The sequence below is a fragment of the Notolabrus celidotus genome, chromosome 23 (genome assembly GCF_009762535.1).
Source record: "Notolabrus celidotus isolate fNotCel1 chromosome 23, fNotCel1.pri, whole genome shotgun sequence".
Lineage (NCBI taxonomy): Eukaryota > Metazoa > Chordata > Actinopteri > Labriformes > Labridae > Notolabrus > Notolabrus celidotus.
Genome location: NC_048294.1, coordinates 24,092,902 through 24,102,795, shown reverse-complemented (window position 1 = coordinate 24,102,795; position 9,894 = coordinate 24,092,902). Strand labels below are relative to the sequence as shown.

Sequence of the window (9,894 nt, the reverse complement as noted above, 5' to 3'; positions counted from 1 at the left end):
AATCAATTTATTGTGGAGACAACTGAAGCAAAACAAAAATATCTAGGAAGCCAGCTCCCAGATGCCTGGTGAAAAACATGTAGCAGGAGGATCGCTGCACACAGAGAGAAAAAACACAGCATGTTAGGCATGAGGGGAAAAAACTCTGATCTTTAGACACACTTGATGACTAAAGGCTGATTTATACTTCTGTGTCTCCCCTACGCAGCAGGGGCTGACGCGGACATGAGCCCCACATACTTGTGTGTCGGTGTGTCCGTGTCGCACAGCAATTCTCCGCCGAAACGCCTGAGGGCAGTGCGGTCTCTCTGATAGCCGGTCGCCTGCTTCCGGTCCCGCTACGATCTCTGTTTACTTTTCCACAGAGATTCAGAGCGTGTTATGTTAATCTACAGCTGATACATGTTGCTGTTTATCATACAGACATGATTACATGAAGAATAGAGAGGAGGAGATGAAATACACGGCCGATGTGTGGCCGATGTCCGGGATCCCGGAAGTGTTGTAAATGCGGGAAATACAAAGCCGCCGAGCGGACCAATCACAGAGCTTGCGGTCCGCGTCGGTTCTACGGGGGGTTACATTTTGGAGGAGGTGCACGTCAGCTACGTGCGTAGGCATCGGCGTAGGTACGGGAGCTACGCGGACCCCCGGCGTAGGGTACGCCGTTGATTCAACGCAGAAGTATAACTCAGCCTTAAGTACTTGATATAATCACCCGTGGCGAAGGAACAATCCAGCACTGAAGTGGCAGGAGGACCAGGTATTTGTAGTGCTGCTGATTCAGATTGCTCGCAGGTGTGTCTCCTGAGCCACACCTGCACCAAGCACACAGGAAGGAGGGGGCAAAGGCAGAGAGGAGGGTTAACACAACAGGGGAGAGAAGCCGTGACAGAGAGAGCACATCTCTCCCGTGTTAGCTTCTCTACACTGACTACCCATAACATCTAGACTAGAATTTAAAATCCTTCTGCTGACCTACAAAGCTCTTAATGTTCAGACACCTTTGTATCTTAAAGAGCTTATAGTGCCCTATTACCCCTCTGGAACACTACACTCAACATTATGGGAGGTAAAACCTTCAGTTATCAGGCCCCTCTCCTTTGGAATCATCTACCAGTCAGGGTCCAGGAGGCAGACACCCTCTCTACTTTTAAGAGTAGGCTTCAAACTTTCCTTTTTGATAAAGCTTATAGTTAGAGCTGGATCAGGCTTGGACCAGCTCTTAGTTATGCTGCTATAGACTTAGACTGCCGGGGGAACTGACACACTGGGATCCTATCTAACCCCTCATCACTTACTTTAACTCTACCTGTCCCATTAAAGTTACTAACCATAGACCTTTCTGCTACTGCTGCAGCAAAAAATCATGTTGGAGAGGATAACGGATGTGCAAGGTTTTATGCCCAAAACCACAAAGTTTCCTTGCTTGTTTTGAGTGTTTTTGATTTTTACACAAGTCGCAGTAATATCAAATGAATGCACTTTTTTTTGGCTGAGAAAAATGTGAGGCAAGAATCTGTTATAATGACAGCCCTGATATATACATTAGCCCCTTTACTACACAGATAGTAGGCTATTGTCCTTATATATTTTGCTCTATTAAACAAATAAATATAGCAGAGTTACATCAAATGTACTCTTTTCTTGCAGATTTATCTGACTCATGTTCAGAACAAAAGGAGGAAGTGAAATACCTCAACTGGACGATGAATTGAAGAGACCCTAACTCTGCTTTTGAGATCACACAGAATAACAGAGTTCAAATATATAACTGAGTGTATCCTAACCTTGTCTCAGTACAGGTTTTTGTCTTTTCTGCCCATAATCTTTCAGGTGCACTGTGAACTCCATCAGTCCTGATATAAGCTGCATCAGATGTATAAGAAATGGCCCGCCTCTTCACACCTCTTGTCTGCAGCTCTGTTTGCGAGTCATTGCTGCGACACAATCTCACACAATGAGGAACTTGATCTTGATAACAGCTTCACTTCTCTGCAGCCTTTGTAAGTACTGTTTTTGTTAACTCACCAGTCACTGCACTAATGACTCTTTTAAAAAGTCACTGAGAGGAAAAGTTTGGATTGGTGTTTCTTTGTGGGCTAAGTCAGTCTATTGTATGTTTGTTTCAGGCTGCATCTGTGTCTCAGAGAGCGTGGAGGTCCAGCCTGGTGAGACCGCCACACTGCTGTGCTCCAACTTTTCCACTGTTCCCTCTCAGATACTGTGGTTCACATTTTTCAATGGAAGCCAGCCACGCTGCATCTCCCACATGTTTGAGTCTCATGGACCTGCAAGATTCTGCAGCGGATTTCAAATAGGAAAATTTGAAATGACATCAGACATGTCTACTATCTTCCTCCACATCAAACAAGTGGATGTATCTGACTCTGGACTGTATTTCTGTGGATCTTATGTGAGTGGAAATCCAGTGATTTACAATGCAACATTCTTAGAGGTACAAGGTAAGTTATCTTCAAAGTTTTGTCTGTTTTTTATGGATGCTTTACCTAATTTTTTGATAAAACTAGTGATACAGGAATCAGATTATTGATCAGATCCTGTCATGCTTTTTGTTCATTTAAACAAATCAGATTATTTGCAGTAAGAGGGAAAATGTAGTGAGTGCATCTTTCTGACCTTTCTTGTAGAAGCGTGGGTTGGAATGATGAAGCTGACTTGTCCAGTCCTGGTGGGCCTGGTTGTTGTCCTCATAATCACCAACATTTGTCTGGCTGTTCAAAAAAGAAAGCTTCAGAAGGGTAACTGCTTTTTTTGTTGCTGTGTGTTTTATATTGGCTGCACAGTGCTGCAGTGGGTAGCACTGCTGCCTCACAGTGAGAAGGTTCCTGGTACGAGTACCCAGTCAGGCAGGTGCCTTACTGTGTGGAGTTGCATGTGTGGAATCTCTCCGGCTTCCTCCCAAAAACATGCATTCCAGGTTAATTGGTCACTCTAAATTGCCCGTTGCTGCGAGTGTGGTTGTCTGTCTCTCCATGTTTGCCCTGTGATAAGTTGGATGTTTCATATCTTTTGAACTTCTTTCATGCTTCCTCTTTAACAAAATGGAATAACCACACTTATTGTTCCCTTTTACGCAGCTCGTACTGTGGAACAGAACCCACGACAAGACGAGGTGAAAATTTGCATTTTTAAAAATTATCTGAACAGGTGCTACTTTCACTTTAACTTTTTGAGGAAACACCTTCTCATTCAAGGGTTTGTTTTTATTGTAATGATTGTAAACACTGTAGATTAATACTGAAGACAAAAACTATGAAAGAACATATATGGAATTATTGAATGAACAAAAAAGTGTTAAACAAAGCAGAATATGTTTTATATTTTAGATTCTGTAAAGTAGCCCCCTTTTTCCTTCATGACAGCTTTGTACACTCTTGGTATTCTCTCAGTCTACTTCATGAAGTGGTCTCCTGGAATGGTTTCTAATGAACATGAGCCTTATCAAGAGTTCATTTGTAGAATGACTTGCCTTCTTAATGTGTTTGAGACCATCAGTTGTGTTGTTCAGAGGTAGGGTTAGTACACAATGGATAGCCCTATTTGACTACTGTTGTAATCCAGATTATGGTAAAACCAGATTATTTCATAGTTTTGATGTCTTCAGTATTAATCTACAATGTTGAAAATAATTAGAATAAATACAAACCATTGAATGAGAAGGTGTGTCCAAACTTTTGACTGGTAGTGAAATCTGTTACTGAAAATACTTGTATGCACAGAATCCAGGCTCAGATGATGTGGACTACGCAGCTGTGACATTTCGACTAAAGAACAAAGAGAAACCATAGGCCTGCCTCAGAGAGGGAAGTGGAGTCATCTATTTAGCCACCAGATATATTTAGAGAGCACCTGGATCTGCAGCTAAAATGGGAGCTGATGCTGTATGACCACTACACTTCTGTTTTAATGTGGTTGCTCAGAGTAGCATCCAAGTTATTACAGAGCGTTATGCAAAAAGTCAAGTTTTCAAAGTCCGGCTTATTTTAGTTTCTTGTCGGCTTCTGTGTTTTTCTTGTGTCATACTTCCTCCACAACATAATAAAATATATCTGATCAATATTTGGTCCAAGATTATTTTCTCTGTCTATGTTACCATAAGGCGTTTTTCGACCGCAGGAACTTTACCCCAGAACTAGGGACTACGTGTGTTTCGACCGGAGGACCCAGGGTCTAACTTTAGTTCAGGGGTAGATAATCTCCCCCCTGAAAAGCCCCTGCTTGGGGGGGTAGTACTTTTCAAAGGTCCTGGGGCTTTTTGGGGGGCAGGGCCTGCAATGCTGAATGTGTCTCATTGGTAGATTAACCACAGGGTTTTTATTCGTTCACAATAACATCACACACATCTGTGATTCACTTGATTTCTCTTTCTTTCATTAGTTTTGATTTGTTCTATCTTTTTTGTATGTGTGTGTACTTTTCAAAAGAAGAAGCTGTGATTCTCTTGATTTAGCAGCTTGTAACAGTAGTCTTCTCTCAGCCCACCGTGAATGCGTCTCTCCTGGTGTTACGGTTTTAAAAGTGACCCTGTAAACTGGAGACCTTCAGCTGAACGTGTCAGTGTTTGTGGAGTTTACACAGCTGTTGAAACACAGAGGGAGTTCCTGGGAATGCAAACTAGTTTAGTTTTTATTAAGATTTCAAAATATCCTCATCAGATATTTAATGATCGTCTGAAAAATCAAACTGCAACCATTCCAGGCCTGGAGTAAGTCTAGTACTGACTGAACAAGTAGCATCATTGTATGGGTTAGTGTCCTTTCTGTGGGTAAAACTAAAGTTGAAGGGAAAAAAACTTCACACAAGAGAGACATCAGCAGCATCTCACTTGTCTGACAGGATGAGAGAACAGCAGTGTGGTTTGAACAGTGTGAGGTGACAGAGTGAGGCCTGTGTTAGATCAAAGCTCTGTGAGGTTAACATAAGAAAAGCGTTCACTGTAGTTTACCCATACTGGTCACACGGGCTCAAGTAACACATATGGCGTGTATAGAAGTTTTAAAAAAAATACTCACACATGAAGGTGTCGACATCTCAAGCTTGTGAAAGATGCTGCAAAGCTACATTTGAAACCAGTCAGATCTAAGCAGAGTGACAGACGGTGCTGTGATGTGTTCAATGCAGCTGTGTTTGCAGACAGTTGAAGAGACTAAAATCACACAAAGATATAAATTAAGGTCAACTTTAAGCATGGCTTTACATCCTGCAGACCAGCTGATGATATCTGCTTATCAGCATTCATTCACACTTTATGGCATGGGTGTTAGGTACTCAATTCTGATTGGTCCATACTGCACTGCAATGGTCTGGATTTTAACATCTCTACCATTCATCAATACAATAAGTTCATTGCACTCAGTATCCAGAACCTGTCCCTTACAAAACCCTCCAGGCTGGGCAAGATGTGGATCCTCAGCCAGGATCTCCATGTTAGCTCCTCCAATCCAGACCTGCCACCTTCAACTGGAAAATCCCTGCTAAAAGAAAGGAAAGAGTATGGTACACATCGATGTCAACACTTATTTTCTGATAACTCCCTCAACCTCAAGTATTTTTTGGATCAGAGGTCAGAATTCAGAATATTAAAGCAAGACTTCTTTAAATATCTTCAAATTCACCACTTCATCATCATTCCAGAAAAAGATGGAAAACTGTCTTCTGGGCTCTCGGAGGTGGAGGGGATTTTGGAAGATCACTTAAAGGGAAGGTCTCTCAGATATATGATGTTCTGATAACTCCTATAGTTCCTCGTTGACCAAAAGAGGAACTACAAAAGATGGCAAAAGAGCTGTGAATAGACTTTAGTACGGTGGCCCTGAAGGCAAATAGTAATAAATATTTCAAAAGCACAAAATTTATTTCACAGAACAAAAATAAATTTCAGAGAACACAAATATATTTCACAGAACAAAAATACATTTCAGAGAACAAAAATGAATTTCACAGAACAAAAATAAAATTTCACAGAAGACAAATGTATTTCATAGAACAAAAATAAACACAAAAAACTGAAGGTGACTGTGATTTTGAGGTTGTTGCTCCACAATTTTGGAAATATATTCCTCCTGAAGTCTGAGCTGTGGACTCGGTGGGTATTTTCAAAAAGAAGTTTAAGACCCGATTGTTTAGACAAGCATTTGTTTGGCCCGTCTGCTTTTAAGTATTTCTGTCTAATTGTATGTAATTCTTGCTGTCTTGCTTTTTATTCTGTTATTGTAAAGCACTTTGTGACGCCTGTTCTAGAAAGGTGCTAAATAAATAAACTATTATTATTATTTATTATATTATTAAGTGGTCAGAAGCAGAGGGTGGAGTAAAGATCCAAGTTCTCTAATAGGGCGCATAATCTGGTCTGAGCACAATTCCTATAAAGTTACCTTCATGGAGAAGTTGTTTGTTTCCATTGTGGTGATAAAAGATGCAACCAGACAATTCTACCACAACATGCGAAGCCTTTAACATCCGGCATCATAACCACAGGTTTCAACAACCATTCTTTTTTAGTCATATCACCTTAAGACTGTATTTTCAGTTTGATATTAACACCTCTACATGTGTTTCTAAATGTAGTGTATCAGTTTGTGTTTCACCGTACGTGAGAGGTGTCAGCTGCATTTGTGATCTCTTGTAAAACCACATTTTATGGTGTAAAAAAACGCAACTTCCCAGACCTCGACCAACGCCTGTGAGAGTTCTTTTTACACTCAAATTAAGGAACTAAAAGAATTTAAGATTCATTCAGAAATCTGAACTTTGTGTACTGTGGTGTAGTTTAACTTTTTAAAGAAAAATGTTTTCTTTCTTTTCTTTTGCTGCAAGAATAAAATTGCATTAATATTTGACGGTTTGTGACGAACATGACACAAACCAGAAATATATATGCAGACAAGAAAAAAAGAAATCTGAACTTTCAAGACAACCTTTTTACAGGACTGTTTGAAAATGTTTGATTAACAGAACATGGAGACCTTTTCTCAGCTTCCTCACCAAACTGCAATACTCATCATCATCACTCTCATATCATCCAGGAAAACAGCTTGACATCAACAGTTGTTAAGAAATGTTTCTATCCAGTGGTGCTTTTATAAACCACAGGGACTTATAGCACTGGTGACTAGCTCCCCCTGCTGGCCTGAACTTGAATCTGAAAATGAGGACTGAAACCATCCATCCATTATCTGGACTGCTTGTCCCGTTTGGGGTCACAGGGGGCTGGAGCCAATCCCAGCTGACTTTTGGCGGAAGGAAGGGTACACACTGGACAGGTCGCTGACCTATCACAGGGTAAACATGGAGAGACAGACAACCTTCAATCCACTTTTTGCATATCTAATGAAGAAGTTTTCAGGTATATGCAGCTTAGAAGTTTATTTAAAAGGTTTGACCTGCATTCTCATTCAGAGCAGAGTGATTTAGAGAAAATAATATTAAAATCAGAAACAGGTAATACATTAATTGGTCAATTTTGTGAGATTTTGCAGAAACCATATTCTGTTGAAGGGATGTTGCAAACTAGAATACATTCATGGAACCAAGATTTAGGGAGGAAGGATATTAAGTTAGGCACGGGGGTGCAGTTGGTAGCACTGGTGCCTCACAGCTAGAAGGTTTCTGGTTCGAATCCCCGGCCAGGCAGGTGCCTTTCTGTGTGGAGTTTGCATGTTCTCCCCGTGCATGCGTAGGTTCTCTCCAGGTACTCTGGCTTCCTCCCACAGTCCAAAAACATGCTCACCAGGTTAACTGATCACTCTAAATTGCCCGTAGGTGTGAGTGTGTGCATGAATGGATGGATGGATGAGATATTAAGTTGAGATGGAAGGACTGTTGGAATTTAACGAGATATCACAGTCAACAAAAATGTGTGTTTAATCCAATATAAAATAATGTACAGAATTTACTGTACAAGAGATAAAATCAAAAAGTATGACAAAAATGCTTCAGGGAACTGTCTGAAATGCGAACTCACAGATTTACTGATTCATGCATTTTGGAGCTGTAGAAAAGTTCAGAAGGTTTGGCATGAAATGGAGTGTTGGTTGTCTGAGGTTTTGGGAGTGGAAAATCATTTCAATATTTCAACTTGCATCTTTCAAGATGTCTCACATGTAAGAGTCAGATATCCACAGAGCTGGGTTATTCTTTTTTCCCCTATTATATTTAATAAAGTTATTCTAAAACACTGGAAAGCTACATGTCCTCCCTCACTTAAACACTGGAGTAACATATTGAGATATTATTTGAAAAGAAAAAAATTCTAATTTTAAAACATAATGGGTAAAGTATCACACGCACTTAGTTCATAAGCTTTAGTGAGTGAGTAGTGCTAAATTTGATTTGTGATCAAAGGTTTTATGTTATTTCGATTTTTTCATTTATTTGAAGAAGAAAAAAAATGAATTTATCGAGGTCGAGCTTGTTGGTGGGGAGTGAGTTAATGTCTGTATAAGTCCTTTTTTTGTTCTGTTTGTTGATCATGTTTTTGTTTGTTTGTTATTCTGAGTTAATGTTAATTTAATTGTCCACTGTGTTTTATTGTTTGTTTGTTTGTTTGTTTTGGTGTTTGTGTGTATAATGTTAAATGTGGGTGTGTAGGTGTCCATCTAGATATTAAGTTCAGCTGGGAGACCCACATTGATAACCTGTGTTCCCACGTACAGCGAACGTTGTGTCGGACCATTGTGGTGAAGAGGGAGCTGAGCCGGTATAGGTAGAGTGTTTTTTTCCTACCTGTGAAACAGAAAGCAGACTGTGTTTTGCTCCTACCTGTGAAACAGAAAGCAGACTGTGTTTAGCTCCTACCTGTGAAACAACAGGCAGGCTGTGTTTTGCTCCTACCTGTGAAACAGAAAGCAGACTGTGTTTAGCTCCTACCTGTGAAACAACAGGCAGGCTGTGTTTTGCTCCTACCTGTGAAACAGAAAGCAGACTGTGTTTTGCTCCTACCTGTGAAACAGAAAGCAGACTGTGTTTTGCTCCTACCTGTGAAACAAAAAGCAGACTGTGTTTTGCTCCTACCTGTGAAACAGGAAGCAGACTGTGTTTTGCTCCTACCTGTGAAACAGAAAGCAGGCTGTGTTTTGCTCCTACCTGTGAAACAGGAAGCAGACTGTGTTTTGCTCCTACCTGTGAAACAGGAAGCAGACTGTGTTTTGCTCCTACCTGTGAAACAAAAAGCAGACTGTGTTTTTCTCCTACCTGTGAAACAGGAAGCAGACTGTGTTTTGCTCCTACCTGTGAAACAGAAAGCAGACTGTGTTTTTCTCCTACCTGTGAAACAGAAAGCAGACTGTGTTTTGCTCCTACCTGTGAAACAACAGGCAGGCTGTGTTTTGCTCCTACCTGTGAAACAGAAAGCAGACTGTGTTTTGCTCCTACCTGTGAAACAACAGGCAGGCTGTGTTTTGCTCCTACCTGTGAAACAGAAAGCAGGCTGTGTTTTGCTCCTACCTGTGAAACAGGAAGCAGACTGTGTTTTGCTCCTACCTGTGAAACAGGAAGCAGACTGTGTTTTGCTCCTACCTGTGAAACAGAAAGCAGGCTGTTTAGCTCCTACCTGTGAAACAGAAAGCAGGCTGTGTTTTGCTCCTACCTGTGAAGCAGACTGACTCCGGGTCTGTCTTCATCCCGAGTTGATCCCAAAGTGTCTGAAAACGAGTGAAAGCCAAGCCAACGTTCACCCCCGTTTATGAACAAGCTTTAACTGCTCTGAGTTTCGCCTCACTTTCATTGTATTTTTTCCTCGCGTAGCTTCTGTTATTGCTGCCGGTCGGAACAGCGTCCACTCACCTCTATCAACTCCTAAAGTCACCTCTGCACTAGGCGCACTGTGATTAGCTGAGGTGACCACGCCTACTCTCCGCCCAGAAACATCCC

The 9,894-nt window shown here is 41.1% G+C and overlaps 1 long non-coding RNA gene across 1 annotated transcript; it reads right to left on the bottom strand.

The window, feature by feature from the left end:
- On the bottom strand, positions 1-2,964 carry LOC117807510. The gene is made up of 3 exons (XR_004629980.1): positions 2,641-2,964; positions 719-818; positions 1-94 (listed from the first exon to the last, which is right to left on the bottom strand). It is a non-coding gene; the product is annotated as an uncharacterized LOC117807510 (long non-coding RNA).
- Between the last annotated feature and the right edge of the window lie 6,930 nt (positions 2,965-9,894).